Raw genomic sequence first — 8,512 nt, forward strand, 5'->3', positions numbered from 1 at the left:
ATGGGCGCATGCGTGAATAAGAGACCACGGAGGGGTGAAGCTGAGAATATTTTTGTAGCTGAGGATATTAAGAGTCAGAAAAACTGCAATACAGCCTCCCTTGAGACAGAGGGGGCCAAAGAGATGTAAGTGGAAGTTGTGAGTGGAACTTCCCAGGAAAGCAAGTTAAGAGGGAGACTGACAGGTAGCATGAGCCTTTCCAGCTTTCTTGTCCTTCCTCTTTCGAAATGTGATGGCTGGAGTTCTAGCAGCCATCACCGACTCTGAGTTGACCTTGAGGATGAAGCTGCAGGCTAAGGGTAGCAAAACTTAGAAGATGTCTCTGTCTCTAATCTCTGGAGCCACCATGCTGTCCCTGGATGCACATCTTGCTCTTAACATAGCAGAGAGGAAATACCCTTCTTTCTGATCCTAGACATTATGATGTTTGGTCTCTACTACTAGAAGACAAGTACATTCTAACTGAAAAAATCCTGTGGCATTGCCATCTGGATTTTGCTCCTCTGAAACTGCCTGCACCTTCTCAGCCTCCTTTGCCAGGCCTTACCCGCTCCCATCTCTAAATGCTGGATTGACGTAGGGCTCAGGCCCAGATCTCCGCAGATCCCACACTTAAATTATCATCCACAAACTAATGAAGTACAAAGTGATATTAGTAGCTCAGACTTCGCCCCTACACTCCAGCCTCGTATCCCACTGCCCATGTGGCATCCCCAGATCAGCATGTCCCAAAGAGACCTGAACATTCCCCACCCCTTACAAACCCGTCTCTGGCCCCACTCCCCCACTGCAGAACATGGCTCCACTGCTGCTCGATTCCTTTCTATCCCTCTAGCAAGTCTGTCACGTCAGCCCACATCTCCCCATCCCCCACTGTGGAACTAATCCCCTGCCCTGGGCTCCCCACATCAGTGTGGGCCCTGCAGCCTGCCCTGCATGTGGTGTCAGAGGGCTACTCTTCTGGTCAGGCTCTTTGACAGCATCCTGCAGCCCGAAGAATAAGAGGCACGTGCCTGAGCCTGGCACCCAGGGCTCTAGGATCTGGCCTCCCTCCCAATTCTGCCCACAACCACTGCCTTCCAGCCACGCTAGCATCTCTGTTCTTCTCAGCCATGCCAGCCTCATTCTGCACGCACTGACCCAGCATCTGAATGTCCCTTCCTGGGATCATGGCACCTTTGACTTTCACACTACAGTGCAAATCCTTGAGGAGTCCTGACCCCCAATTCCAAGTAGCCTTCCACTTGCTCCATTTCTCGCCCCTCATCAGTTTCCTCCCATCAACTGACCTTGTACTGTTTTCTTTTTGGCAGCATTACTATCTGAAAATCGTCTTATCAGTCATGTCTTTGTTTTCTAATGCATTATTTAAAATATGCACCTCATAAAAGCAGGAATTCTTCTTGTCTTCTTCCCTGGCATCTAAACCATGCTGGCTCAAAGACCCTTTCCAGGCTGCACGTTTCCATCAGGAATCCAAGAGTTGTGCCATTGTTACCAAGTGACAGTTTTTCTTTATTATGTATTTTTTGATTGCAGAATAGTTGATATACAATGCTATATTGGTATAGGTATACAACATAGCAATTCAACAATTGTATTCATTACAAAATGCTCACCACAGTAAGTGTACTTACCATGTGTCACAAAAAGTCAATACAACATTATTGACTGTATTCCCTATGCTGTACTTTCATCCCCGTGACTTATTTGTTTTATAATTGGAAGTTTGTACCTCTTTACTATGTGTTTTTAGCCTTTATTCAGATCTCTGGCTTTTCATGCAAGTTAGCATCATGCAGACACTTATCAATTGATCTCTCCACCCCAGTTATAATAATATAGGCTTAGCATGTATTTTCAGACCCCTTCCATGTGAAAAGTGCTTTCATCGTTTTAAATTACAAAAGTCAAATTGGGGGTAATGAACATTGTTTCTGTGAAAACTTAGGAGTTGCTTCATTGTCTTCCAAAATGTACTGCTATGGATGGTCTAACATTACTGTGATTGGCATTTTGTTCCTTTCAGAGTAACATTTACTCTCAGATTGAATGCTTTTATACCCATTTTTAAATCACTGATTAAATTACTAGAATATAAATGTCTGATTGGGGGGTTTTTTGACAAATTTGCCATAATATCAGTATTTAAGTAGTATACAAACCAAATACATGTTTCCCAGCTAAGAGAAGTTTTCAAACATGCTTTGGTTATTGCTTCTTTACATTTGCTTTTATTTCTCCCTCATGATAGCTGTATTGTTCAAAGATTAATTATCCTTTTATTAGACTCTGTAACTATTATAAGCATAGCCAATTTTACTGTGCTTTACAGATACTGTGTTTTTCACAAATTGAAGCCCTGTGGCAATCCTGCATTGAGCCAAGTCTCTAGGCACCATTTTTCTAATAGCATTTGCTCACTTCGTGTCTCTGTGTCACATTTTGGTAAATCTTACAATATTTCACACTTTTTCATTATTATCATATTTGGTGTCATGATCTGTGATCAGTGATTACCGCTTGCTGAAATCTCATGTGATGGTTAGCAATTTTTAGCAATAAAGTATTTTTTTAACTGAGGTATGTACCTTGTTTTAGTAGACATATTGTTATTGCACACTTAACAGACAACATAACTTTTATGCATACTAGAAAACCAAAAAATTCATTTGTCTCACTTCATTGCAATGGTCTGGAGCCAAACCTGCAGTATCTCTGAGGTGTGCCTGTATATTTCTTCTTACTTTTGTCATCCCTTTGTCTTCAATGAATTCTAGGAGAGCAATTCAAGGTTCCCCTCAACATTATAGCATTTTTCAGCCAGTTCCTTTCCTTTACTGCCACCAATAAATGTTAGCTCTGTGTCACTAGTAAATTTCTTTGAAGTCTGTTCCGAAGTTCAATGTCGTCCTTTCCCTCGAAGCCATTCTCACAAACTACTGCTTTTTCATCATCCTGATCTCTTCTAATGATCTCACATGTTCTTAAAGCTCACTAGGAACATAAACTAGTATTCTTTAAACTATTTTTTATTTCCTCCTAAAAGTAATTTTCGCAGACCTTGTGTTTTCAAATGTGGTTGGAACTTTTTCATGGGTTCTGCCATGGTCCAGTCTTCTGCATATTCATCCTCCGTAAACATCTTGTCGCTGGAGACTTGCAGCCCAATTTCACCCCCTGTGCCCACCCCCTGGCCCCTGGTCCCCTGGGGAAGGCTCCCTGTGGAGCCAAAGCCAGAAAGAAAAGTCAGTTTGCACCCACCCCAGTGTCCGTGCTTGGTGTCAGGTACTCACTCGGCTGGCACACCTAGGGACACTTTCTGTTCTAATAAATATGTGGGGCAGGGAGCTTAATGTTCCTCTGTCAGATACAACACACAGAAGGCAAAGCAGTGCTCTTCCTCCCTCAGCCCCAACAGCAGCGCTGTGCCTTTGGGGCACACCTGTCAGGATTCGTTGTGCCTGGCCCACAAGACCCCAGATTGTAAAGGGTTGGGGGGAGAGGGGGAGGGTCCCATTCAATACTCTGCTCATCTGAGAATTTCTTTTGACCTTGGGGAGTAGAGGGCCTCTTCTCACCTACCTCTGGCCAACTGAGCCACTAACAATGAAAATGTCATCAATTGTGCTCCTGAATCTGTCTCATTGTTGCTGGTGATAATGGACCAAGGCTAACAATTGTTGACAGTGTTCCTGTGGACTGTTTGTGTGGTTTTGGTCATTTTCTGTGCTTTCATGTGTATTTTAAGGACAAGTTGGAAGAGAGATTAGTCGGGCCTAAAATTGCCTTGGGTCGCAGCTAGGCTCGGAGCCCAGCAGCTGACGCACAGTAGGTTCTCGGTAAGGAGAGCACAAACGAGGTGAGTTGGCTGAGGTGCTGGGAAGCAGAAGCTCATCTGGGACCAGGCTGGGATGTAGGTCAAGGGGCTGGGATATAACAGGTCACAGGACAGCAGGGGCAAAGGTCATCAGAAAGCACCAGCACCACCCAGACGGGGAGTCAGTGTGTGACGTTGCTCTGGACTCAGGGGCCGGGGCTCCACAGAGCTCCTGCTGGCTGCTGGGAATCCTGAGGTTTGCATCTTCCTCCAGGAGAACCGAGGTGAGGGCTGTGCTGGGAGTGCCTCTGATATGCTCCACAGTCACGTGTGGGGCTCTGTTCCAGGGGCAGCTCTGCAGCACACAGACCTGGCTCCCATCCTCAGTCAGAACGCATGCCTGGCTGCCCTGAGGCCTGTCGCAGACGCGGTCCCCACTCCCTGCAGGCCTCTTCTTCCTTCCCCCTTGAGACTTCAGACTGGGGCCGTGGGAACTCCCAGACTCCTCTCGGGGCCCCTGGCCTTCACATGGCGTGGCTTCTGGAGGCCCACAACCCAGGTCAGCCTGCCCCCAGACACACTTACTGAGCAAGAGCAAGCCGGTGACAGCCCAGGGCAGCATCCGGGGAAAGCTGTGGCCAGGACAGAGGCAGGATTGCTGAAGATGCCTACATACCTCTGCTTGGTAGGGCTGAGGGCAACAGTCCAGAGAAAGCTTGAACAGGTCTGTCCTTTTCCCTTACCTGGGCCATTAGTGGAAACAAGCAAGGATCGCTGAGAAAGGGCAGAAAAACAAGGATGCCAGCTAGGCGCCTGGGCGCCCACCACTCCAGCAGCAGCCGCCCCTCCCACCCTCCCTCCTCTGCCCTGGAGAATGAGTCCCTGGCGGGAACACTGCCCCCACCTGCTGTCCTATTCCCAGAAAGATGCAAATCTGAGAAAACATTCCACCAGCAAGCAGCCAGCTCTCCAAGCCCTGGCCACCTGTGACAGTGTATCAGAGCTCAGAGGGTTCCCCAACCTGCCTGCACCCCACCGCCTGCAAGAGTCAGAACAGAGGAATTCTGCATGTGCTTTCAGGAAAGAATAATTCTTTCCTGGGCCATTTCAAACAGCAACTAGCTATTCTACAGCACATTCCATATACACATGAAGGCAGAGGTTAACTATCATGCCTGAAGCAGCAGAAGAGACTTTTGGGGGCTCTGACAACCCCAGCTCAAAAAGCACATGAACAGTGAAGATGTGGACAGGTGGGGAGGTGGGGTGGACTCACCTGCAAACACGTACCTTCTGTGCTTCACATTCCACTCCCCCAAGCTGCCCAGCCCAGAGCAGGCACACACCTACGTCACATAAACATCCAAACCTCCTACAGTATCAGAGGCTGTGGGAGCTCCAAGACAGAACTTCAAACCTGTAATAAAAGAAAGGGAAAAAAATCTCTCCTCTTAGTTTTTTAAAACCATGGAATTGTCCTACCTATCAGAAGTACTTTTGTTACGGGGATAAACGGGAGGAAAGAAGTATAAATATAGCATTAAAAAAAATTGTTCGTAGAGACAAGGAAGATTAAATAATGTCCCTGTTATTGGTGTTACTAAAAATAGTCACTCTAATATTAAATAAGTCAACCAACCGAGAATACACCTGGGCTTAACCTGAGGCTTGGCAAGCATGCGGCAGCGTTCCAGTGGCGTGCTCATGACCCTCTCCTTGCCAACCTCTGGTTACTGTGTGAAGTGTATTATTTTTCCCATTGCATGAAGTGCAGCCTACATCCCTCCTTATTCAAGATATTTCAATAACAACATCCAAACCCCTGCTTCTTGTCTTCATTTCCTCCTAGATGTGGCTCAGCCCGTTTTTCCCATCTAGCTCCTGCTGGCCCCTTCAGTGCTGGGGACATGGAGCAGGTCACACATTGGAGCTGCTCAGCCCTGTGCTCATGCCATGCGGTGCACCAACCCTGGCTGTCTTCCTCTTCCCCAGGTTGTCTGGATCTCACGCATCCTAAGGGCAGGCTGCATTCTGTCTTCTGCAGAGCTGTGCCTGAGCCTCAGCCAGGAGGAATCCCCCCAGACTCCAGATTCCCAGCACTCACCATGCTCTCCTTATGCCATTTGTGCACACATCCTCTGCCCCTTGGAGAGCACCAGCCCCTGGAGGGCTGTGACAGTCCCCAGACCTGGCTCTGCTCCTGACACCTGGGCTCTTACAGCTGTGCGGGCCTGATGCCGGAGAGATTTGTGAGCCTTCCAGCTAACTGTGAGCTGGCCTCGTGAACTTGGCACAGGGAGCAGCTTTCACATTTTATGATATGGGAGAGAAAAAGAGGAGGAGAGAGGGAGAAAGATGAAGAAGGGGAAGGCTGGAAGATAGGCTTTGGAGAAACAGATATATTGAAGCCCTCACTGGTTCCTGGAATCCTGGAAATAGTGAGGGAACCATTTTCCTGAAATTGTTGACCATAAGCAATTTCTCCTCCACGTAGTGCATCCTATAAAAGTGGTGGGAAACAAGCACCTCCCTGGCTGTGTGTTCCATATACATTGTTAGGCACAACAGTGCACAACTCAAAATTCTTTCTGTTCACTCAGAGAAACGTACCAAGCCCGCAACAGTCAGCAGGGCGTGCTGGGGGCCTGAGGCCACACGGGAGGCTGGCTGCACTGAAGCAGGGAGCAGGCACTGCAGGCAGCTCCATGCCCTGACAGCTCAGGAATCACCAGGGGCTGGCTACACACAGACCTGCTGAAGCCAGGGCAGGCTTCCTTGCCCATGACCGAAGGAGAGCAGGAAAGCTGCCACCATGCAGGGCAGCTCAAGGGTGCAGCAGGACCCACAGATGCAGGGAGCCCATATCTCAGCCTGAAGAGCTGAGGTTTGAGCCAGTGATATCAACACATCAACATTCTCAAGGAGAGGCAGGGGTCTCGGCCTTCATTCACACACACACACACACACACACACACACACACACACACACACACACCTGGAATTAAGCAAGGGGTGCCATGCATATTTAGACCAAACTGGGTTGTGTTGAAATGACAAGTGGCAATTTGGAGGAAGAAGCTGCCAACAAGCATAGCAGAAGCTTCTCCAGCTGATGGGCTGCCCTCCACCCCACATTCTGACCATTGTGGGGTGAGGCTGGGGGCTCTGTGGGGACCCACGGAATTGCACAGAGCCGGGTCCTCAAGGCTCTGCTGAGCCCCTCTCCCACAGGGGGCCAGGGGCACATGTGTCCCCAGACAGGGCTCCATGCACATTGGCTGGGAGCCCGTGGGTACATTTGGAGGATTATTTAAAAGGGGGGGGACACAGGACACATTAATGTAGAAAATGGAGCCTTGTTTACTTAAAAGATGGAGAAGAGAAAAGAGTTTGCCAATGAAACCCAGATCTCCACGTTCTCTGGAATTCTGCCATTAAGCATAATCTGCAATGAACTCCCAGCACCTCTCTCACAAGGCCTTCCAAAAGCTTTAAAAATAATCAGAATAAAGCTTGCTTGGGAAAAGCTGGAGCATTCCAGCAAGACAGCTGGGCCAGATTGCCTTCTGCTTGGCTGGGGGAGAGGGGGCAGCTGGCAGCTTCATAAAGTGAGCACCTCAAGGACAAAACCACCAAATGTAAGGAAAGGAACGTTGTTGCCCTGGCCACTCGGATATACCCACTATCAGCCTAAACACAGACACCCATCCAGCTCACGCGCCCTCTTACCTGTGCACATGAGCACAAGAGACACAAATGCAGACGCACAAAAACACGCGCAGAGAAGGGCCTGGCACTGAGACAGACAGAACACACATCTTTGCTCACCTAGACACACCACAAAACCAGCACACCCACACACACCCTCAGAAGTAAATAAGCCAGGGCTTGTCCATTGACTTCAGTGCCATCTCACGTACGAGGCCTGGCTGGCCTGTGAGTCAGGTGGGGGGAGTGGCAGGGGGCAGTCAGAGTCCCAGCAGACCCCACAAAGATGCCTCTGGGCAGAGCAGACACACGTAATCCTCTGGCATGAAATGGTGATGTAATGGAGCCTGCAGAGGTTGTGGAACACCAGAGAAAATAAGGCCGTGCAGTCCCTCCTCTCCTTCCTCAGCCTGCTCTGGCATTTCAACAGGACAGAACACTGTCTTGGGCTCCCCACGGAGGGGCCCAGCCTGACCCTTTTCTGAAAAGCAGCCACCATTAACACATGCAGAGGGACATGTGGTGGCCCAGCCTGTCCAGGTGGAGAGACAATACGCTGCTTGGTGACCTCCAGTGCCCCTCACTTAACAGTAATTTTACAAAGTGTTCATTTAAAGTCTTGATATCATGATTCTGAGACATGAACACATTTTGTAGGATGTAGCTGGTGTGCTGTACGTGTGCTGTCTTTCTCTGCCCCAAGGACCTACTCTCTTCCTGGTTGGTAAGAACACCTGCATGCCTTGAGGAAGGGCCACGTGGGCACATGGCCATGACTGGACCCCCTCGCCAGCCCTGGGACCAGGGACGGCGGAGCGGGCCCAGCTGGCCCACCAGAGTCCCTCTCTGAGGCTTTGTGTTGGGACTGGAGGGTGATGCTCTCCTCCCCCTGGACTCCCTGGTGCGGAGGACACAAGCCCCGTCGTCTGCTGGCAGTCTCCCCCTCCCACTCCAGGGAGGGGGTCAGTCAGGGAAAACATAGCA

Source organism: Manis pentadactyla, chromosome 8 (assembly GCF_030020395.1).
Source record: "Manis pentadactyla isolate mManPen7 chromosome 8, mManPen7.hap1, whole genome shotgun sequence".
Lineage (NCBI taxonomy): Eukaryota > Metazoa > Chordata > Mammalia > Pholidota > Manidae > Manis > Manis pentadactyla.